We start from the raw sequence: 25,575 nt of genomic DNA, 5'->3' as shown, positions 1-25,575 counted from the left end.
ATAAATAAATAAATAAATAAATAAATAAATAAATAAATCTTAAGAAAAAAAAGAGAGAGAACTTTCCTAACCACCAAGAGAACCAAAATCAAAGGAGAAGAATGACAAGCAGCACTAGCCAGTGAGGGTGATCCATGCCCCTAGCCAGATGAATTGGTCTAGGGATGAACACATGACTGAGCCTGGGCCAGTGAGAGTCTTTAGAGAGAAGTACATCCTAAAAGAGGCTCTATCTCTGTTGGCACCACAAACTATAAGAACCAACTAATTTTGAGTCATTAGTTATTGTCTACAGAGAAATAAATTGCCTAAAGAGTGAAGTCAAAAATTTGAGAAGAAAACAAAGATGGAAGAAAAGAAAGGAGAGGCAAAGGTCTAGAAATATTGAGCTCCTAAAGCCAGTTTAACCCCTGGATTTCTCAGTCTAGTGACTCAATAAATGTCCCAGGCTAGTTTGAGTTAGATTTCCATCATCTGCGACCTAAATTGTACTGACTCCAGCAATGCACATACATGGGAATCCAGAAGTCTGAGGATCTTCACTTGAGACACCAATGTGGCACAGCTGTCCCACATTGGTTGCCTATAGGTACTGTCACGAACTGACTTTTTCACCCTCTACTGTCCATTTCTCTATTCATGGCTTCTACGCTCCTGTGGTACATTCTTTCTGATAACCAGTCTCCACGTCTGATTCCATGGCTCCTCTGATCTCTCTTGACCTAATAACCTTTCAACTTCTGTTCCCACTGCTCATGACCTCATCCTTCAGAAGTTTCCAGCTACAAGTTCCTTAGAGGGCTTGATAGGCCAAGCTAATTTTGTGTGTGTGCTGGGCCACAGCATAGGACACCACAGGGCTACACTGAAAGCTCCTTGAAGGCACCTAAGTACTCCATATTTTGTGAGATTTTTTAATAGTAGTATAATTTTTATTTTCAGTTTCCACATGTTCATTGCTAGTATATAGAAATACAATTGATATGTGTCTGTTGATCTTGTATCCTGCAACATTACTGAACTCACTTATTAGCTCTAAGAGTTTTTAAAGATATATTCCCTGAGGTTTTCTACATAGAAAATCATGCCATCTTCAAATAAGGACAGTTCTATTTCATAAGGCCAAAATTAGTAGAACTGAAAAAATAAATACATAAATCCATAATTATAGTTAGAGACATCACCCCCTCTCTGTTGGTAATTGATAGGTCATGCAGGCAGAAAATCAGTAGGGATATAGCTGACCTGAACAGCACTATCAATCAATTTGATCTAATTGACACGTATAAAATACTCCATGCAGTACCTAGTGCTTGCTTGGGCTTATGACTCCAAGAAGCATCCAAAGTGTGTAGCTGCTCCAAAGCATTGGATACTGGATAAACTAGACAAAATTTTTGCTCCTGGTCCATACACCAATATTTACAAGCTGAGAGAATGTCTCTTTCTCATCCTTTTCCTGAGGAACAGACTTAAATATGCCCTAAGAGGAGATGAAGTAAAGGCATTCTGCATGCAGTGGTCCTTTGAGATTAATAGCAAGGTCTGGACTGATATAACCTAGTCTGCTGTTCTTATGGATGTCATCAGCATTGACAAGACCAGAGAGAATTCTCTGTGATCTATGACATCAACGGTTGCTTTGCCATCCATCGTATTATACCTGAGGAGGCCACAATCAAGTTGCGTAAATTGAGAAAGATCTTTGTCGGCACAAAAGGAATCCCTCATCTGCTGACTCATGATGCTCACACCATCCACTACTCTGATTCCTTCATCAAGGTGAGTGACATTTCCGATTGATTTGGAGACTGTTTATGGTGGTGACCAGAGGTGCTAACTTAGGAAAAATAGGCATGATCACCAACAGAGTGAGATATCCTGGCTCTTTTGATGTGGTTCAAGTGAAAGATGCCAAAGGCAACAGCTTTGCCATCCAGTTCTCCAACATTTTTGTTATTGGCAAAGGCAAATAAACAAAGATTTCCATTCCCTGAGGAAAAGATATCTGTCTCACTATTGCTGAAGAGAGACAAGAGAGTGGCCGCCAAACAGAGCAGTAGGTAAAATAATCTGCAGGTAAAGTGATTGGATGTTTTTTTACTTAATTCAAGATAACATGGCATGAAAATAAAATACTCCATCCAACAACCACAAAATACACAAACTTCTCAAGCTCATGTAGAACATTCAACAACATAGGCCACATTGTGGACCATAAAATATACCTTATAATTTTAAAACAGGAGAAATCATACAAAGTGTGTTTGCATACCACAATGGAATTAAATTAGAAATCAGAAACAGAAAGGTAGTGAGAGGGCTCCTGGGTGACTTAGTTGGTAAGCATCTGCCTTTGGCTCAGGTCATGATCCGGGAGTTCCAGGATGGAGCCCCACATCAGGCTCCCTGCTCAGCAGGAGTCTGCTTCTCCCTCTGCCCCTCACCTCACTTGTGTTCTCTCTCTCTCACTCTCTCTTTGTCCCCCAAAAAAATAAATAAATAAATAAAATAAGAAAAGGTAGCTAGAAAGTTGCCAAATATCTGGAGATCAAACAGCATACTTATAAATGACACATGGGTCAAAGAAGGAGGCTAAAAGAAATCTAAAAACATTTTTTAACTCAATGAAAATGAAAATACATTTATCAAAATCTGTAGGATGCAGCAAAAGCAATGCTTAGAGGGAAATTTATAGCATTAAATGGGTATATAAGAAAAGAAGAAAGACACAGAATCAATCATGTAAGCTTCTATGTTAGGAAACTAGAAAAAGAAGAGAAATTTAGGCCTAAAGGAATCAGAAGAAAAGAAATAACAAAAAAATGAAGCAGAAATTGATGAAATTGAAAACAGGAAAACAAGTGAGAAAAATCAATGAAACCAACAGCTGACTCTTAGAAAAGATTAACAAAACTGATAAAACTGTAGCCAAAATAACTAAGAAAAAAAGAGAGAAGATACAAATTACTAAGATCAGAAATGAAAGAATAGCCATCATTATTAATCCCATGGAATCTAGGCTAATAAAGGAACACTATGAACAACCTTATGCCCACAAATTTGATAACTTAGATGAAATGGATCAATTCCTTGAAATATACAGGCTACCTCCAGGCTCCCTGATCATTGGGGAGCCTGCTTCTCCCCCTCCCTCTGCCACTCCCCTTGCTTGTGCTCTCTTGCTCTCTCTCCGAAATAAATAAATAAAACCTTTAAAAAAGAAAAAAGAAAGATACCAGCTACCAAGCTTACAAAAGAAGAAACAAAAGAAATTCAATCAATAATTATAAATATTCCAAAACAGAAAGCGTGAGGCCAGATGCTTTAACTGGTGAACTGTACCAAACATGTAAGGAAGAAATTCCAGTAGTCCACAGTCTCTTCCAGCAACTAGAAGCAGAAGGAATACTTCCTAATACATTCTATGAACCCACATTTACACTAATACCAAAGCCAGACAAAGACATTACAAGAAAGGAAAACTACAGACCGATATCTCTCATGAACATAGATGCCAAAATCTGCAAAAGAACTAGAAAATCAAGTCAATGTGTAAAAATAACAATTTGATGCGGAAAAAGCATTTAGCAAAATCCAGTATCAATTCATGATTTTTTAAAAAAGATTTTATTTATTCATGAGAGAGAGAGAGAGAGAGGCAGAGACACAGGCAGAGGGAGAAGCAGGCTCCATGCAGGGATCCCGACGTGGGACTCCATCCCCGGACTCCAGGATCACACCCTGGGCTGAAGGTGGTGCTAAACCGCTGGGCCACCGGAGCTGCCCCCTCCATTCATGATTAAAACAAAACAAAACAAAATAAAACCTCTAAGAAAACTAGAAATAAAGGATTGGTTTCGATTGTCCATTTTTTCCTTTAGGTTTTGGGTCAAATCTTATCTTCTTGTATCACTAATTATTCTTTCACTAAGTGCCAAATTTTGTTTAGAAAAAATATAAAAGATACCATGATATGGTGAAGCTGCGGTTAATGATATATTCCACTGTAGTTTTGTTCCTGGCAGACAACTAGGCTAGGAGCAAATTAGATTAATCCAATTAGGGATTGAGATGACTTTAAACTGATGTTCAGTCCTTTTTAGGGCTAATCTAGTTCTGGCTAATACTTACTCCTAAAATGCAAGATTCCTTCAGGATCCCAGCTCAAAACCTGGGGGATGGGAATGATTTACCGAAATTCTCCTCTAGTGGGTCTTGGACTCTAATTTTGTCTCCCCAGCACCTTGAATCTGCACAACTTCCCATCCTGTTAGCTGTGGCTTTTAGAATTGACATTTTCCCCCTTGAAAGCAAAAAAAAAAAAAAAAAAAAAAAAAAAAAAAGCCAAATGTCAAGATCCACTCTCAGGCCTTCCTTTCTCTTCCAGATCTTGACCTGTAAATTCTTTCTGCCATGGTAGCTTCCTGATGCTCTCAGGCGGGATACCTTAATACTTTTCTAGCTTTTCTAATTGTTCTCAGCTGGAGAAGTGAGCTGAAACAACCTAAGTCTGCTGTTGCTGAAAACAACATTCTAATTCTACATTTTAGAATGTATGGATGCTTTCTTTATGGCCCAATATATGTTCGACTCCTGTGTATCTATGTAGGGGTACCTACAACTGAATTTTATGATTATACAATATAGAATATGATATAATAAGATATTGTGATAGACTGTAACATTGTTTCCAGCTATTTGCTGCTGCCCATGTAAAAAAGCCATATAATCCCTGCCCATTACCATGTGGTGCCATCCTGTGGTTGGGAATATACTTCTCCACCCCAGTGACATTAGGCTCGGCCATATGACTTACTTTGGTCAGGGGACTATGGATGGAAGTGATCTGGGGTCACAAGGAGCAGAAGCTTTGAGAGCCATCACTGGCTGTGTCATCACTCTTTTCCCTCTGCCGCCACGCTGACACATTCTAGAGAGGGGCTCCTCCTTCAGTTTGGATTTCAGAATAAAGAAAACAGGTGGAGTGCAGAACCAAAGCCTGCCTACCCCAACCAACACGTAATGTGATGAAGAAATTAACATTTGCTGTCCCAAACCACTGGACCTTGGAGGTTGTTTCCTACCACAGCATAACCTAGCAAAAGATGATGAATACGGATGGATTTTATCATATTGTTTATATCTTCTGTATATTTATCTTTTGTCCATTTGTTCTGCTACATGCTGAGAGAGATAAATTTCTTAACTACAAATGTTCTGCTTGCATTTTCTGTACTTTTTTCTGCATGGATTTTGACAGTCTATTATGTGGTTCAAAGCAAAGTGTCAACCAAAAAAAGTATATATCTGCTACAGTTAGTAATATTGTGTTATTGCTAATTCAGCTGTAGCTATGAGGAAGAGACCCTGGGTTCTGACTCCTACCAGGGTAAATTCTCAGAGTTCTATTATGCAACTAGGAGAATTTATCAAAATTTGCCCCCAGCCAGAAGCAAAGTATCTTTCAAGATTAGCCAACCCAACTGGTTTTTGAGACACCTGGACTGACTAACTGGATTTTCCAAGTGCTTTGAGAATGAGATGGGAATACCCTGACCAGAAAGCTTCCATCATTGAACAGATAACTCCCATAGACGGGTGAATCTGCTGGCTTCCAGTCTAACCACCAGTCAGTTGAGGGTTTAGGTACAGTGAGTTACTGCCCCACCTTACTCCCACTCTGAACCTCAAACTTCAGGATGAACTGAGAATACAAATATTTGGGCTCTGCAAATCTAAGGTAAAAAATGGATTTGGTGATGTAGTACCTTCCCTGTAATAACTAATAATGTTATTATTACTATCATATTTATTATATGACATCCCTGCCCATTCCATGTGGCTCAGAGAGGTTAATAATCCCCACTGCTCTTGAGCCCCAGGGAGTGATACTACATGGCTATGCCCCTTAACTCCAGAGCCGCAGAGGCACAGACAGCTTGCTCACACTTCCTTCTCCTTCTCTCCTCTTTCTTTTCATCTCCCTCTCTTCACTCTCCGTCCTCCTCTTCCTTCTTCCCCTTCCCTACCTCTCACCACCCTCTTTCTCTTCTTCCTTCTCCTCCTCCTCCTTATTCTCCTTTTGTTTCTTCTTCTTCTTCTTCTTCTTCTTCTTCTTCTTCTTCTTCTTCTTCTTCTTCTTCTTCTTCCTCTTCTTCCTCTTCTTCCTCTTCTTCCTCTTCTTCTTCTTCTTCTTCTTCTTCTTCTTCTTCTTCTTCTTCTTCCTCTTCTTCCTCTTCTTCCTCTTCTTCTTCTTCTTCTTCTTCTTCTTCTTCTTCTTCTTCTTCTCCTTCTCCTCCTCCTCCTCCTCCTTCTTCTTGTTTCTCTCTCTTTTTCTCCTTCTTCTCATTGTTGAGGGTGAAGGTGCACCAATCTCATGAAGGCAGCTGGGAAATGAGTCAGGCTATTCCAAACACCACTGCCTATCACAAGGCCCATTTACCCTCAGACTCAAGTGTGCCAATCTGGCATGGTTGCCCCTGGCAACTGCAGAGTGTGGCCAGTTGCCCAGGGCAGTATTCCAGGCCTCTGATGTGCCATTCATGTGTGCTTTTCTCTTTTTTTCTGGAACTGGATCAGGCATGTGGTACCACACATTACAGGCCAGGTTCCCTTTGTGTAACAAGATGCTCTGATTAAGTGCTTGGGATTATGGTGACAAAAACCTGTCTTTCCTTGGATCCTCCAACATTCCCACCAGGCACTTGAAAGTGTCAACACAGTGTCTGGACACTGATGGGGCCCTTAGCAAAGAAGTGCTCCTTCATTTCTAACAATTTCTAGATGGGGACATAGAAGCTCAGTGAGGTTTAGTGGCTAGTTCAAGGTTACTTCACTGGACAGAAGAGGAGAAAGGCCTAAGATTTTCTGATTCCAAAGCTAGCGCTCTTGGCCTTACACCAAGCTCAATTTGAATGAGTGATGCCAAACCATAACGATTAGTGCTGAGGGAAGAGCATGGGTCTGCAAGTTGGGAGGCCTGGGATATGAGTTTTCTCAGGCTGCCGTAACAAAATTCCACAGACTAGATGGCTTAAACAACAAACATCTATTTTCTCATATTCTGGAGGCCAGAAGTCTGATCTTAAGGCTACATAATCTTCTCTCTGTACATGTTTGTGTCCTAATCTCCTTGTGTTACAAAAACACCAGTCATATTGGATTAGGTCCCATCCTAACGGCCTCATTTTATCTTAATTACCTCTTTAAAGACCTTATCTCCAAATACAGTCACATTCTGAGGTACTAGGGGTCAGAACTTCAACATATGATTTGGGGAAGATGCAATTCAGTCTGATTGCCACCCTGTCACTCCTGGCTGTCAACACTGGGCAGGTCCCAGACCTCGAATCTGCCCTATGAAAACAGAGTTGGGTCAGATTTCTGAGGTTCTATTCACTCCTGATATCTTCAATGTTATGAACTCTCTTATCAGAGGCTGGGCAACTTTCCAAGGCACCCAAGCAGACTGGAGAGGGGCTGATTCTGAGGAGAAGAGCTGGGTAGGGGAGACTAGGGACCCTACATCAGCTCCAGAAATTCATCAGCACTAGGGCAGAACAAAGAGATGGACCAGCAAGGCAGAGGGATTAGTCAACGACTTGATATAAGTTAGTGCAGTGAAGTAGTCACTCTGCCCCTTGGGTTGTATCAACAAAGTGTGGAGTCCAGAACAAGGGAGGTAAATCCAGTGGTTAAGAGCTCTTGCTTTAGGGTCAGATACATCTGCATTGTAACCTCCACCTCGATACATCATAGCTTGGACCTTGAGCAAGCTACTTAATCTCTCTGTTTCTCTTCTATAAAGTGAAGCTAATAATTAATACATAACTCACAGGTTTTGTGTGAGGACTACTTGAGATAATTCTTATAAAGTTATTAGCAGAGTATCTGGCTTATGATAAATCCTCACCAATAGCTAAGGTGATGGATGCTGTGGTACACCACTCAAATCCCTCTTCATGAGTAAAGCACTTATTTTCTAGCTGCTGGGAGTGCTACTTCTCACTTGTCAGCTTCCTTGAGTGTCAACTTCCTCAAGTGTCCACCTTTGCAGCAATTGCCCACAGGCAAAGAGAGCAGCCTAGCCCCAGGTCACATCCCTTCTGAGGGGCAGCCTCATCTAGTGGCTGATAGATGTTAAGGAGGGAAAAAATGACTCAGATCCCTCTCTGCCACTCAAGAGTCATCACAAGACTCTCAAGAGTCATCACAACTCCTTGTTGTGACTTCACCATAGCTCAACTTCTCCCTCTGCTCACTGCTGCTTCCTGCCCTTCTATCGCCGAAGTATTGATCCAGAGAGCACACTGAACTCCACCTCAGAGTCTGTTTCCCAGGGAACCCAACTAATAACAGCAAGGATAATGACAAGGTATGAGAGCCCTGCAATAAAAACATTTCCATGGTACAATGGAGGAAATAACTCTGTGATCTCATTCTTTCCAGCTCTACCTTCACTCACCTTGTCCTAGGCCCATGGGCCTCCTGCCATTCGTCATACACACCAAACGTCCTTCTTCTCACAGTCTTTGCACATGCTGTCCTCCCTCCCTGGAACACACTTCCTTCAGCCAAATGGTACACATCCTTAGTCCAAAATTACAGCACCATCTCCACTATCTGGCACCTGCTGGCCTTGTTTATGTTTTTTTAAAAGATTTATTTACTTATTTGAGAGCGAGAGAGAAGCAGGCAGTAGGGGGAGAAGGAGAATCCCAAGCAAACTCCCTGCTGACCGGGGAGCCCAACTCAGGGCTTGATCCCAGGGCCCAGAGATCATAATCTGAGCCAAAATAAGAGTTGGCCACCCAACCAACTGAGCCACCCAGGCACCCCATGCTTTATTTTTATCCATAGCACCTACTGATATACTATGGCAAACAATTCTGTATCCTGTGTATTGTCATTATCCCCCAGCTAGAATGCCAGCTTCCCGAGGGCAGAGAATTTTGTCTGTTTTTTGTCTGTCTTGTCTGTTTATTCAGCACTTTGATCAGTGCCTAGCATATAGCAGATTCTCAACAAATATTGAATGAATTAATGAATGAATGAATGAATGACCTATAGGGGAATGGGAACCAAACAGGGGTGGGAGTGCCCAGAGACTTCCTGAGAAAGTGCCACCAAAACTGAATGTGAAAGTGAATCATGACCATGGGGGTTATTATTCTGAAGAACCTCCAGGAAGCAATGCACAGGAGTTTGACTTGTGAATTTTCCATCTTGGACTTCTGAGTAGTTAAAGGTTCTACCTTTTTCCATTTAATTTATTTTATAGTCCCTCAAAAATGAAGGAGAAATAAAGCTTTTTTCTTTTACAAGTGTGATCATTTGGGGAATGTGGTGCAGGCAGAGGGCCCTGGAGCCTGGTTCCTTGGCTCACACACATATGTAAAAGCCATTCACTAAAGAAGTTTTACAGTAAACAGAAGCCTTTGCTTTTAACTCTTTTTGAGATACCCTTTTTCAAAGCAGGCAAGCCGTTTGTGTGATGGGTAGATTTCAAGCATAAAGTCCTATCTGAGTGGCCCACATGTGAAAAAGATTTGACAAAGAGAGTGAATGTATTTTCAATAAAATCTCTGCAGCAGTCTGGGAGATAAGGTGGTATGTTCTGGTTAGTACACATGTCTGCCAAACAGAATTTACGTGAATCCCCAGACCTCAATGATCTTGTTCCAGAAGACTGGAGTAATCCAAGTATGCAGAACACCAACATTCCACCAGAGAGACCTTCCTTTTCCTTTTATAATGAACTCATTAAATAAAAATCAGTTTCTTAATACTTGTTTCCCATGTACCTTCTAATGCAGCTGTTCTCAGTGGGGAAGGGGGTTGGGGAAGACCTCTTCAAAGGAGGAAAGTCTCCAAATTATCTAGGGGCCTTTTTCTTTTTTCTTTTTTTTTAAATTTATTTTTTATTGGTGTTCAATTTACTAACATACAGAATAACCCCCAGTGCCCGTCACCCATTCACTCCCACCACCCCCCCGCCCTCCTCCCCTTCTACTACCCCTAGTTCGTTTCCCAGAGTTAGCAGTCTTTACGTTCTGTCTCCTAGGGGCCTTTTTCAATGTAAATACTCTCACTCACCATTCACCACAGAGATTTGGACCCTCCCATGGTTGATCACAAAACAGATGCACTTATATCTGCATCACCAATGATGGCGCTGCTCAAGGACAAACTCTGGGCTCCAATCCCCGTCCTCCACCTAGTGAGAGTCCAACACTGGGTAAGTGGGTGGGTGAGATCAGCCTGCCTGCCTGCTCTCTACATGCTTGCAGTATAACTTTAGACAATGAACTTAACATCTTTGAGCCTGTTTTCTTCTTTGAAAAATGGGGCTAATAATCCCTGCACTGAGTGCCTCTGAATATTTTTCTACATGCAGGAAGGATGTCTGTTTGCCACAAAGCCACCTGAAAACAGTCTCATCTCTGTTGTGATTGTATGAGTATGCACATGCACACACCAAATGGAGTCATACCTACTGTCCTTCTGTCTGACCAAGAGATTTTTCAGCACTTTGTATCTCTCCAATGAACTATAACATTCCCGTGGATAGATACACTTCCTTCTATATACTGCCATCTCTGGTTGTATTCACACATGTCATCCCCGTGTTGGCACCATCTTCATGGCCACAGAACTTGCCACCTATGAGAAATGGGTATTACCGAAAAGATCAATAAATACTCCAAAGGGCCTGATGCCCTTCTCAGATAAAGACTGCCCTTTGATATATTCCAATGATGTTTCTGTATATTTATTGAGTTCTATTCTGACCTCCAGATCATTTTCAGTTTTGTGTATCTGACCTGTTAGGAATGGCCAGCTTGAACTACAATTTCGATTTTTCAGGGTGCTTCTCAGCTTCTTACACTGTCATTCAATGCCAGAACGTGCAAATCCTTAGAAATTGAGTTCAAATGCATACAGGCACTCATGTAATCATTTGTTCACTTAGCAGGTATATCCTGAGGGCCCACTATGTGCCAAGCACTGTGTCAGTCTATGGGATACAAGCATAGTTTCTATCTTTATGGAACTTTATAGTCTAAGGGGAAAACAAAAATTGAACAAAGAAATAGTTATTCGTATACTGTGACAAGTGTCATGAATGGGGTGCCATGACAGATGATGGAAGGAAAGGGTAATCTACTAAGAGAGGATAATAACAGTCAATATCTCTAAAGAGGGAACATTTTAGCCAAGTCCAAAAGGATAAGAAGCCAGACATGATGAGAGTAGGGGAAGGACATTTCAGGAAGAAGAAAGAGTAAATACAAAGCCCTAAGGCAGAAAGATGCAGGACAACCCCCTTGTGACCAGGAAATTGTGCTGGCACTCTTGTCCTTCCACAGGGAGCAGAGCTCCCCATTCTCTTCCCCTGGCACAAGATGGTGAGTGGCTCCTTGCTAGCCCTTGCCTCTCTGTACTGAGATGCCAGCTCTGGGATGGAAGAGGTTTCCTCACTAGGCTGGAAAAAGCAAATGGGGGAAGAATGTGTTACCAATGGAGGTATTTTTGAGAAAGTGCCATCTCAGAAACCCCAGAACCTCCATGCTCATCACTAGAATACTCCTGGGGACAGGAGAAGGCAACATAGGCCCCTGACACTCACCCTGATGATTTGCCTACCTTGGAGGCTTCTTGCTTGTCACCATTGCCACCACTATGCTGGCTTCTGAAGGACACTGTTTGTCTTCAGTTCTCTGAACACACACCCTTTTCCTCACCCTAGGACACAAATGAGACCATGTTAGGTATCTAAAGAAGACCTGACTGATGGCTTAAGGATAACAAAATGTGAAGAAACACAGAAAGTCATATGTAACCCGAAGTGGCATCATCACTTTAGCATATGGTCCACCAGTGTCTCCTTTTCTAATAGCATCTACATCCCTGCAAAGAGACTATCTTTATCTCTTGCCACCAAAGAGGAGAGGAATCATAGAATCTGTGTCCAAACAGGGACTCTTTTAAGACTGAAAGAGCACTATTAATATTTAGGGTGGAGCAGGGTGTATAAACTGCCTAGGCTAACCAGGACATATGGTTAGCCTCACGAAGAGAGATGTGGGGGATAGAGAGGCAGAAGGCTTCCAAAGCCCTGCTATTCTCCAAATATTTCCCATTCTTTTTCTAGGCACATGATAGAATTGAATTTCCCTGATCCCTTGAGATTAGGTGCATCCAAGTGATCTGCTCTGGCTGATAGTGTGTGAACACAAGTGTGGTATTTCACTTCTGAGCAGAAACATGAAAAGCCAGTATACAACAGGCATGTTTCCTTTTTTCTGCTTTGGGGATAGTGAATCATAAGGATAGACCCTTCCTGAGACTGGGCTCTAAGTAAGAATGATATGGAGCTGAATGCCACCTGATTGGAAATCAGCACATTGACTAAGTGAGAAATAAATCTTTTTTGAATTAAACATTGAGATTTTGGGGTCATTTGTTAGTGTAGCATCATGTAACCCAACCTAACTGATTATATTCCCAAGTTTCAGTTCTAGGTCTCCATGGTTGAGCACCTCTGTGCAGATATCCACCCTTTTCCTGGCCCCTGGTCCCACTGGCATGTCTTCTGAGTTGCCCTGGAGTCACATTCCCCAAATAATGGCAGTGGCCTTCTCAACTAGCTGTCTCAGGCCCAAATGAGAGCCAGTGTATAGCCAGACTGAAGGATGGAGCCAGGAGCTTATAAAGGTGTGGACTCAGCAGTGAAATGAAGGAAAAATATTATTGCTATGTGTTGAATTGTGTCCCCCCAAAATTCATATGAATTCCCAACCACCAGACTCCAGAACGTGATGTTATTTGGAAATAGGGTCAATGCAGATGTCATTAGTTAAGATGAGGTCATTAGGGTGGGCCTTAATTTAATGTGATTGGTGTCCTTATAAAGAGAGGAAATTTGGACACAGTGGCACCCACAAAGGGACAACACCACGTGACGATGAAGGCAGACATCAGAGTGATGATTCTACAAGCAAAGGAATGCCAAAGATTTCCAGCAAACCACCAGAAGCTACGGGAGAGGCATGGAGGAGATTCTCCAACACAGCTCTCACAAGGAGTCATCCCTGCCAAAACACTGACCTCAGATTTAACCATAAGAACATCAAGACAATAAATTTCACTTGTTTAAGCCACCCAGTTTGTGGTAATGTCTTACAGCAGTCTCAGGAAACTAATATAGTATAAAACAATGGTGGATCTAGCAGCAGAGCTAACAGGCAGATTTTATGACCTTCTTGCAAGTCTGAGAGCATTTCTGATGTCCCTTGACACAGATATAGACCCAGATCCAGGGACACATAGAGATACAGATATAGGTATAGATAGACAAACAAACAGATACAGGTACATATAGGGATACAGATACAGCGAAGAGCCTGCTTCTCTCTCTCCCTCTCCCTCTGCTGCTCCCCCTGCTCATGCTCAGTTTCTCTCTGTCTCACCCTCTGTGTCTCAAATAAATAAAGAAAAGAAAAGAAAAGAAAAACAGATAAAAGTTCAGATGGAGACAAACATACAGATACTTGGAAAGATATAGATACAAAGTAAAGATGGTGAACCAGATACAGGTAGAGATGGAGATGCAGAAATGGGTATAGATGGAGACACAGATACGGGTGCAGACAGAACAAAGTACTTGCATAGGCACAGATACAGGTAGAGATGGAGATACAGGTAAGAGTGGAGATGGAGACAAGAATACAAAGATGCATAGATGCAGAAAGACACAGATACAGGTAAAGATAGAAATACAGAAACAGAAAAAAAAAAGAAATACAGAAACAGGTAGAGGTACATATCCAGATACAGGTGAAAAGAAAGTCTTAGAAAAAACTAGGTATAGAGACACAGATTCAGGAACTCGTAGGTATCTGTACATAGGTACAGAGAGAGACAAAGATAAAGGTTCAAATGGAGATCAGACACATGTATGGTTAGAGACACTGATATAAATACACATAGACAACTAGAAACAGGTACACAAACAGTAATAGAGACACTGACAGATACAGATAGAGATAAAGGCAGAAACACAGATACAGGTACAGATAGAAACAGGGACAGATCAAGATCTAGATACATTTCTAGATAGAGATATAGACTCCGATATAGTCACAGATATAGATACAGATAAAGGTAGAGATAGTTACCCAGATACACGGATAGATAGAGACAAGAAAAATGTACAGAATGAGATCCAGATAGTGGTAAAGATAAATGTATAGATACAGGTTCAGATGGAGACATATATGGAGGGTACATACAGACTCAAAAATACAGGAACAGATAGAGACAATAGTACAGGTATAGATAGAGACACCATTACAGACAGAGCCAGAAACAGGTACAGGTATAGACACACTAGAGGTATAGAGACCCAGATAGAGGTACAGATAGAGACAAAAATATACATACAGAAACCCAGATACAGGTAGCGATACAGACTCAGAAAACATTACAGATAGAGACACAAATCAGGGTACAGTTCAAAGATACAAATTTTCAGATAGAGGCACAAATACAAGGACAGATAAAGATACTGGTACAGGCAGATAGAGATCCAGATATAGGCAAAGATACAGATCCATATACAGACCAAGTAGAGACACTGATTGGTATCAGGAGAGACTCAGCTACAGCAACAGATAGAAACACACACTTAGGTAGAGATAGACATTGACCCGGGTACCTAGAGAGACACAGATACTGGTTCTTACAAAAATACAGGTGAGGTGCCTGGATGGTACAGTGAGTTAAGCATCCAACTCTTGGTTTTGGCTCAGGTCATGATCTCAGAGTTGTGAGATCAAGCCCTGCATCAAGCTCAACATGGAGTCTGCTTAAGATTCTCTCTCCCTCTCCACTGCCTCTCTCACTCATGCTCTCTTTCCTGAAATAAATATTATACATATACAATGGAATATTACTAAGCCATCAAAAAGAATGAAATCTTGGCGTTTACAATGATGTGGATGGAACTACAGGGTATAATGCTAAGTGAAAAAAGTCACAGAAAGACAAATACCATATGATTTCACTCATATGTGGAATTTAACCAACAAAACAAACGAACATAGGTGAAGGGAAGGAAAAATAAAATAAGATAAAAAAGTGACTATGAGGCAAACCAAAAGAGACTCAACTCTAGGGAAAAACTGAGGGTCACTGGAGGGAAGGTGGGTGAGGGGATGGGGTAACTGGGGGATGGGCATTAAGGAGGGCATATGATGTGATGAGCCCTGGGTGTTATCTGCAACTGATAAATCACTAATTTCTACCCCTGAAACTAATAAATAATACACTATATGTTAACTAAATTGAATTTAAATAAGAATTTTTAAATTATATACAATTAAATTAATAAATCTTTTTAATTTTATTTTTGAAATATTGTATTTATTTGAGAGAGAAAGAGAGAACACAAGAGGGGGTGGTGGTGGCAGAGGCAGAGGAAGAAGCATACTGCTCACTGAGCGGGGAGCCCAATGTGGGGATCGATCCCAGGACCCTGGAATCATGACCCCAGCCAAAGGCAGACACTTCACCAACTGAGGCACTCAGCCCCCACCCCCCCCAATAAATCTTTTTTAAAAAGAAATGCAGAAAAATGAACAGATAGACAACAAGATACAGGTACAAATAGAGACTCATTTACAGACACAGTTAGAGACACAGATACTGGTATTGATAGACACTCACATACAGGTACCTACCAAACACCAGACACTGGTCCTTGTAGAGACAGTAACACTGGTACAGATATACACAGTGACTGCCACTTATCTAGATAGAGAAACAAGTACAGATAGACAACCAGATACAAGTACAGATAGAGACATATTCAAGTACAGACAGAAACACAGATACAGGCACAGATAGACACATAATTACAGACAGACATAGCTGTAAGTACAGATAGAGACACAAATATAAGTACAAATAGAGAAACGATCACTGATATAAGTAGACACAGGTACTTATAGGCACACATGTAGGTAGTTATAGAGACAGAGACACAGATACACTTAGACACACATATCCAGATACAGGTTTGAGCAGAAATCCAGCTTACAGGTATGACCAGAGACCCAGATACGGGTATGATATGCAAACAGATACCCATACAGATCGAGACATAGATATAGGTACATACAGAGGCACAGATTCAGGTACAGCTAGAAACCCAGACACAGGTACAGATAGACACATAGATTCGTGTATAGATAGAGACCAAATGATCAGTTAAAGATAAATATACAGTTTGAGGAACAGATAGAGATATGGATAAGGTACAAATGGAGAGATTCAATTTCACATAAGGACATATATCCATGTGCAAACACAAATGCAGGTACAGATACAGATACAGCTCTACGTACACAGAGAGATCCAGATGTGAGTACAGATAGAGACACAGATGCAGGAATATGTAGAGATATGGATACAGGTTGAAACAAGTACAGTGGTACAGGAAGAGGCATAATACTATTACAGATGGAGACCAAGATCCAAGTACTTATAGGAGAGAGACACTGGTACAAATAAAGAAACAGTTATTGTTACAGAAATCACTACAGTTACAGATAGAGACAAAGTTACATTACAAATAGAGAGCAGTACAGATAGAAATTGAGACAAATACAAGTACAGATAGGGACACAGATACTATTGCATATAGAGACACAGATACAGGTCCAGAAAAAAAAAAAAAACCACTGATACTGGTACAATGGAGAGCCAAATAAAAGTACACATATCCAGGTATTTATAAAGACCCAGATGGAAGTACAGATTGAAACAGGGATATAGGTACCTCTATCTGTACAGTTACAGGGACAGATAGAAACACAGATTCAGACATATTAGAGAAAGAGATACAAGTACATCTATAGTCCAGACAGAAGTAAAGATAAAACCAGATACAGGTATTGGTGGAAACAAAGATACAAGTACAGATAGAGACCCAGATACAGTGACAGAGGCACAAAACAATTAAAGATAGAGACCCAGTTACAGGTAGAGATGGACACACAGATACAGCTGCAGACAGAGACACAACACAGGTTCACACTGAGAAATGGATATATGGATATGGTACGAAACACCATTTCCTATACAGATACAGACCCAGACACGGTTACAGCTAGAGACACAGATACAGGTAAAGATAGAGACCCAGACACCAATACTTACGAGGCCCAAATACAGGTATAGAGGGGAAATACACATACAAGCTCAGATATAGACAAAGATACAGGTGCAGACACACGCAGGTACAGATAAAAACACAGATTCAGATACAAATAGGGTCATATATGCAGGTACAGATAGAGACACAGATGCAGGTGCAGATTGAGACAGAGATACGGGTACTTATTAGATGTAGATACAAGTGGGCAGCGCCGGTGGCTCAGCGGTTTAGCGCCACCTTCAGCCCAAGGCGTGATCCTGGAGACCTGGGATCGAGTCCCATGTCGGGCTCCCTGCATGGAGCCTGCTTCTCCCTCTGCCTGTGTCTCTGCCTCTCTCTCTCTCTCTCTCTCTCTCTCTCTCTCTGTGTGTGTGTGTGTGTGTGTGTGTGTGTGTGTCTCATGAATGAATGAATAAATAGATGTAGATACAAGTATCTTCAAGATACACAGGTACAGATAGAAGTACAGATATTGGTATTTATAAAGATATCTATGTAAGATAGAAACACAGACACAGACACGGGTAAGATTGAGACACGGAAAGAAGTACAGGTAGAGACATATTTACAGGTCCTTGTAGAGACACACCTGCTGATGTTCATACAGCTCAGATACAGCTAAGTATAGAAACACAGATACTTTCAGAGACACAGATACAGGTACCCACAGACACACATAGACAGGTACGGACAAATGTGCAGATACAGAGAGTGACATAGACACAAATACAGATACAGACAGAGACCCCGGTACAGACATACTTCTTCCCCATCAGTGACATCAGAACTCGAAGGTGGAAGGGAGGTGGGCGGGGGGTGGGGGTGACTGGGTGATGGGCACTGAGGGGGGCACTTGATGGGATGAGCACTGGGTGTTATGCTATATGTTGGCAAATTGAACTTCAATTAAAAAAATAAAATAAAATAAAATAAAATAAAATAAAATAAAATAAAATAACTCGAAGGTAGGTTTAATGGCACCTGGGAGGTACCAAGTGCTATTGACAGAATGTATCATCAAACAGCATTCATAAGTAGTTTTTGGAATTGTTTGATTGCTGTGTTTCCTCTAAAGAAGTCCTCACTGGTCATGAGAATTGTAAGGATAATTGGCTTTCCTTTTTCACTTTGGCAGCCTGGCAGTTCAGAGTCTCTAATAAAACCCTCGCTGTGGACGGTAGCCCTCAGGTTGGGCCTATCCGTACATTTCTTTGCCTTGTTTTGATTTTCTACCGTTCTTCGTGTTTTCTCTAGGCCTGCTTCCCTTTTTCTATTTTATTAGATTGTGGATCACTTAAGCTGTCTCAAATTTCTTGTCAAATGAAGCCAGGTGTCAATCAATGAAATGGAGGTGGCTATAGAATATAGTGGCTTGAAGAGACAGACCGGGGCCAACCCCCAGCTCTCCCACTTCCTAGGGGGAAGGTTGAGCTGATTTGGGATTCTCGGGAAGGATGGATTTCCTACTGGTCACTACCACAGGAAGTGGGTGCCTCTGAGAGTAGTGAGTCCCTACCCTTGCAGGGCTGCGGCTGGACAGGCAGGGGATGGTAACTGTGGAGGGGGTGAGGTAGAGGGAGCTCCTGCTGAGGGGAGTCGTGCATCCTGCAGAGATGACACCAGATACTCTCCAAGGCTCCCTCCAGAGCTGAGACCCCCACCCCCTCATCCCCAGACTCGTTCAGTTCCAAGGGAAAGGCAGCCCGCTGGGTAGTGGGCTTGGCACGTATATAAGACTGTGGGCCGGGGCTGCCTCTCTCACACTTGCCCTTGATCCTTTGCCTGAGAAGGACTGAAGCCAACAGTGCCTGTGGGGAACAAACGGCAATGATTAACAAAGCTCTGGGCAAGCATGAGCCCAGCCCTGCAGCCAGCCACACATATTAGAAGCCTCAGCTCTTGGCCTCAGCCTCCTTTTGCCTTGCCAGACCTGGTGTGAACTTGACTTGAGCCACAGGCCACAAGGCTACATCCCCTCCCAGTTCGGTTTCCCCATCTAGTCAGCATGGCTCATCTGTTTTTAGTTTTTATTTTATTATTTTTATTTGATTTTATTGAAGTCCAATTTGCCAACATATAGTATAACATCCAGTGCTCATCCCATCAAGTGTGTCACATTTTTAAAAAGGAGAAAAAGAGTTTCCTTTGTTTTTCCCTTCATACCACAATAAGAAATACGTGTTCAATGTACAAGATTCAGAAAATACAGGTGATCAAGAAGAAAACAGTGTCCATTACTCAGCACCCAAACAGAGCCACTGTAAGTATTTTGCTGTGACACCTATCAATATACATTAATTGATTCATAGGAATTTGTTTGGATAGGTCGAAAATGGTTGACTATCAGCTCTTGCAGATGGCTTATTCTAATTATACATTTAAAAATATTTTTTTAAATGAGTGGGAAATATCAGAAAGGGAGACAGAACATGAGAGACTCCTAACTCTGGGAAACAAACTAGGGGTGGTGGAAGGGGAGGAGGGCGGGGGGTGGGGGTGAATGGGTGACGGGCACTGAGGGGGGCACTTGACGGGATGAGCACTGGGTGTTATTCTATATGTTGGCAAATTGAACACCAATAAAAATAAATTTATAAAAAAATAAAAAATAAAAGAGATGCAAAAAGGTAAAAAAAATATTTTTTTACTTGGAGTATGATCAGCATACAATGTTACGCTGGCTTCAGATGTACAACACAGTGATTCAACAAGTTTATAATGTGTTGCTATAGCCACCACAAGTGTCATCAGCCACCCTCTGTCGCCATACGATGCTATTCCAATACCACTGACGATATTCTCTATGCTGTGCCTTTTATTCTTGTGACTTATTCAGTCCATAACCAGAAGTGTCTAATTATACATTTGTATATAAATACATACCTATTATTTTTTTTCAAAATAAGATTACACTATACTTCTTTGTTTCTAACATTTCATTACCTGAAATATAGAGTGAACACAGTTCCATTTAATGTACATGGAATCCACATCAGCATTTTAAAGAACAGCTTCATATTTCAATGTATAGAAATGTGATCATTCCTTTAACCAGTTGCCAATTTTTGAATGTTTACTGTGTCAGCTACCTATGAGGACTAACGAATCAGCCCAAACCTTAGTGCCTTAAAATAACAATGTGTTGTTTCTCGTGATTTTGCAGGTAGGCTGGCACGCCTTCAGCTGGACATCCAACAGCTGGAGTGGGGCTTGAAGGCTCCAGATGTTCCCACTCAGGTGTTTACCTATTAGTGCCAGCTATTGGCTCCTCACTTCTCTGTGGAGCCCCCGTGTTAGGGCTGTCCCAGGACTACCCTTAGGTTTGATGACTCACGAGAAAGACTCCCAGGGCTCCAAAGAGTTGCTATATTAATGGTTATGGCTTATTATGGGGCAAAGGATGCTAATCAGAATCAGCAAAGGGAAAAGGCATGGGATGGGGGCAAAGTCCAACAGGAATCGGTCACAAGCTTTCCAGGTATCACTGCCTAGTGGAATCTCCTGGGGACACGCTTTAGTCTCCCAGCAATGTGTGGGACAACACATGCAAAATATTACCAACCGGGAAAGCTCACTGAGCCTTAGTGTCCAGGGTCTTCATTGCTGGTCAGGCACGGAGACATGTCGCACCCACGTCACTGACCTTGGCTACTTGGACTCCAGCTCCCCCAGAGGTCAAATGGATACAGTCCAAGGGCTCATGGGCTGTCTCTGGATTCTCTCCCAGGAGCCAGGAGGAGGACCTGTCTTTTCTTTGGAATGTGCAGCTTTTGAGCACCCCCATTCTGCTGGGTTAACCCTTTACTGCACACGTCTCACCCTGCAGGACCAGAAGGTGGCCTACTAGTCTGTGGATTCCAAGGGGATGAGAACGAAAGCTGCAAGTTTTCTTAAAGCCCAGCCTTAGAGGTCACATAGTATCACTTGCAACGCATTGCATTGGCCAAAGCAAGTGACAAGTCCAGCCCACAGTCAAATGGGTGGGAAAACTCACCCTACCTCTTGATGGCAGGAGCAGGGACATTACATTGCAAACGAGGATGGACACAGGGAGGTATAATTCATAGGGGGCATTATTATAACAATATGCCAGGCAAAAATTCTTGTATTTTTTTAACCATTATAAGCCAGGGCATGATAATCATCCTTATCCAGTAATATTCCATTTATAACGCATTTTCTTTAAAAACAAATCATTGTGAAATATTTGATATCCCATTCATAGAAAAAGTATAAAAACAATATAAAAAGCAGGTAGATGTACTGAGTTTAAAGATGTGTAGTCTTAAATCCGTGTAGACTTTTCCTTCGCAATTGCAGGTTTTACATCTGTAGAACGCAGTGCAAATGCATCCACTCCCTAATGGGGTATCAATTTCTGGCACTTAAATATATTTAATATGTAATTTGGGTATTTCTAGATTCTGCAGCAAAGGAATACAAATGGAAAATCTGTCAATTTTGTGAAAATTTTGACTCGGATAAGTAGTGAGAAGAGAAATGAGAAAGAAAATGTTTTTCATCTTAATACAGATATGTTTTTGAATTGGCTATATTTTTTATTTTTTATTTTTTTTTAATTTTTTTTATTTATTTATGATAGTCACACAGAGAGAGAGAGAGAGGCAGAGACATAGGCAGAGGGAGAAGCAGGCTCCATGCACCAGGAGCCCGACATGGGATTCGATCCTGGGTCTCCAGGATCACGCCCCAGGCCAAAGGCAGGCGCCAAACCACTGCGCCACCCAGGGATCCCTATATTTTTTAAAGCACTATGGAAGTTTGTTTTCCATAAAAAATCACAATCTGATTTATTCTAAAAATATTTTTTTAAAAATATGATTGGATGCTCTTATATCTTTGCATGTATATTGGTTGCTTTCTTAGGGTACACCCCAAGACTAAAGTATAGGCACTTCTCAAAAATTTCAGATGTGTTGCTGAAGTACCCTCCAGACATGCTGCCCTTATTCTCTCATTTATCTTTTGCCACCCTCAGTAAGGGAAAATAACTTTTTGTTTCATTTTGCATTTTTATTAGGTTGAAGTTTTCATATATTTAATGTTTATCTGTATTCTTTATTTTTGTGGACTTTCTTTTAATCATTTTGCCATGGGGGGTGGTCTGTTTTTTGCCTACCACTATTCCTAGCTCTTTTATTTATTTATTCATTTATTCATTAAGATTTTATTTATTTATTCATGAGAAACATGTACACACACAAAGAGAGAGACAGAGAGTGAGAGAGAGAGAGAGAGAGGCAGAGACATAGGAAGAGCGAGAAGCAGGCTCCCCATGGGGAACCCAATGTGGGACTTGATCCCAGGACCCCAGGATCATGACCTGAGCCGAAGGCAGATGCTCAACCACTGAGCCACCCAGGTGCCCCCTCGTAGCTCTTTTATAGTAAGGATATCAACTGGCTACTTGTTCCTTTTGGATTTCAGAAGCATGTCAAGATGCATGATCTGATTTGATCTTCATAAGACTCCAGTGAGGAAGGTAGGAGAGAATTGTTCTTAACTCCCTTTTTTCGATGAAGGAAACTGAGACTCCGAAAAGACTGACCTAGTGACATAGCCAGTTATAGTGCAGAAGCTGCGGGTGGAATCCGGGTCTCCGCCTCCCAGCCCAGGGCACGTCAGCGCCACAGGCCTCTCCGCAGCGCTGACATTCTAGAAGGAGAGGTGACCTTCATGAGACTATGAACTGAAGCTTAGAGCTTAGCCCCAACAGGCCAGTCCCCTAAGGAGAACCTGAACAACATTACCAGGGTGGGGGTGGGGGGACGGGCCCAGCAGACACCGGGCTTTTTTCCACTCCCACTGGCCACAGTGAGACTGTGGGTTTAAGGAAGCAAGTGGACTGGCTGAAGGTCAAAGCTTGTAAAACTGCAAAAAAGAAAAGACCTATTATTTCCTCCCTCCCCCTGGCAACCCCATGGGGGCAAAGCATACTTTGCACCTGGTTTGCAGAGGTCAAAGGGTTCGGAGGAGAAATCCATTTATCTTTACTTTTCTCAAGTGACTGTGGTTAACCTGTCACCAGGGCAGAAGACCTTGCTCGACCAGATCAGGGCACCTGCTGGTGCGGGTCAAATCCAGCTTTTGGCGGCCGCACCCTGTTTATCCATCAACACGAAGCTCTAGCTGTGTTCTTTGCTAAGCGGCAGCCAGCAGGAGCTGGCCCTGCCCCCTCGGGACAGTCCTCGCCGCCTGCTCCTTTGCTGGAGAAGCATGTGAAGGGAAGAACGTTCTATGTCCCCCGTCATGTGCGCTAACGTCTGGGAGCCTTCCGACAGCCCCCACCCCCTGGAGCCTCAGTTTCCCTCTGACTGATAAGGATTTGGACTCCATTCTGGAATCCATCTGTTGGCTAAGCTGGGGTGCTTGAGTACCCATTCCGGGTAAAGCCAACACCCCCTCTGTAGGGAAGACCTGAGAGTCAATACAAAGGCCTTAGGTGGAACAGGCAGGGGACAGGTGCTGCAAGGTGAGGTGAGAGGACACAAGAGTTTGGTGGCAGCAATAGAAATGGACAAACCAAAGGCCCCAGAGGAGGGCCGAGCCAGCTCCTAAGAACTAGGGTGACTTTCATGCTTATGGGCTGAGAGAACCCTGCCTTCCATGGAGGCGGTGGAGACGTGCTGGAAGGAAAGGGGAGCCTTGGACTGCATGATGTGGGACGAGTCCCTCCACCTCCCTGGGCCCCATTTCCTCTTTGGGAAAGCAGAGCTAGCCACTCTTGCCAATGAGCACCCGAAAAGATGTTCAGCATCATTGGTCATTAGAGAAATGCAAATCAAAACCATGAGGAGAGGCCACTTCCCTTCTACCGGGATGACTGTCATGAAACAGGCAGAGAAGAGTAAGTGCCAGCGAGGGGTGTGGAGAAATCAGACCCCTCAGCATTGCTGCTGGGGATGTACAATGGTGCAGCCACTGAGGGAATCAGTCGGGGGGCCCCTCAATAAGTTAAACGCAGAATTTCCATACGATCCGACAACTCCACTCCTGGGTATAGACCCAAAGGCAATTGGGAGCATATCTGCACAAAAACGTGCACACAAATATGTGTAGTGAGTAGCCTTATGGATAGTAGCCAGGCAGTGCCAACAGGCCACATGTCCATCAGGTAATGCAGGGATAAGCGTGAGGTGGGCCACGTATTCATTCACAAAAAGGATTGAAGGGCCGGTACACGCTGCAACACAGCGCATCCTGAAACCATGGTAAGTGAAAGAAGCCAGACATAAAAGACCACATACTACATGATTCAATTTGTATGAAATGTCCAGAATAGGCCTATAGAGACAGAAAGTCAATTAGTGGTTTCTCGAGGCTGGTGTGGAGGGGGAGATAATAGCGAAAGGGTACAGGGTTTCTTTCAGAGGTGATGAAAATGTTCTAAAATTAACTGGTGAGCATGCTAAAATCCATTGAATTGTATACTTTAAGTGGCTGAATTGTATGGTGTCTGAACTACATCTCAATAAAGCTGTTTACAAAAAGGAAAGACACCCTTCCAAGTCTTTCTCATGGGATCGGTGTGAGGATCCAACAAGCACTAGATCTTTTTTCCTGGCCCCGGCCAGGCTCTTTTTTGTTTGTTTTGCTTTTTTGGTTTGCTGCATTATGGTAAAATCTAACATGCGTACGGAAAAATAAATGAAGCTTAAATATACAACCTAGCAATTTATGGTGAAGAAAAGTCCCATGCAGTTATCATCCTCATCAAGAAATAGAAAATTGGAAGCACCCAGAAGCTCTCCCAAATGCCATAACAAAGTAGCACAGCCTGGGTGGCTTAAACAACAGAAATTTATTTTCTCACAGTTCTAGAGGTTGGAAGTCCAAGATCAAGGTGTCAGTGGGTTCAGTTTGTTCTGCCGCCTCTCCTCTTGGCTTGCAGATGGTCTTCCTCTCCCTGTGGCCACACGTGGTCTTCCGTCTGTGCGAGTCCGTCCGCATCCTACTCTCCTCTCACTATAAGGACATCAGTCAGATTGGATTAGGGTCCCTCCTAAAGGCCTCATTTTAACTTAATCACCTCTTAGGGGGCGCCTGGGTGGCTCAGTGGTTGAGTGTCAGCCTTTGGCTCAGGGCATGATCCCGAGGTCCTGGGATTGAGTCCCGCATTGGGCTCCCTGCAGGGAGCCTGCTTCTCCTCCCTCTGCCTGTGTCTCTGCCTCTCTCTGTGTGTGTTTCTCATGATAAACAAACTTTTAAAAAAATCATCTCTTAAAGACCCTATCTCCAAATATGGTCACAGTCTGAGATACGAGGGGGTAAGGACTTCAGCGTATCAACTCAGCTCATAACACCCCTCATCCCCCACTGGAGGTAAACCC

At 42.4% G+C, this 25,575-nt stretch overlaps 1 pseudogene; it reads left to right on the top strand.

Annotated features, from left to right (window-relative positions):
- Nucleotides 1-1,297: 1,297 nt before the first annotated feature.
- LOC112668531 (40S ribosomal protein S4, X isoform-like) lies at nucleotides 1,298-23,505 on the top strand (annotated as a pseudogene).
- The last annotated feature ends 2,070 nt before the right edge of the window (nucleotides 23,506-25,575 follow it).

Source organism: Canis lupus, chromosome X (assembly GCF_003254725.2).
Source record: "Canis lupus dingo isolate Sandy chromosome X, ASM325472v2, whole genome shotgun sequence".
Taxonomy (NCBI): Eukaryota; Metazoa; Chordata; class Mammalia; order Carnivora; family Canidae; genus Canis; species Canis lupus.
Note: the sequence above shows the minus strand (reverse complement) of the source record. Positions and strands in the feature narration are given on the sequence as shown.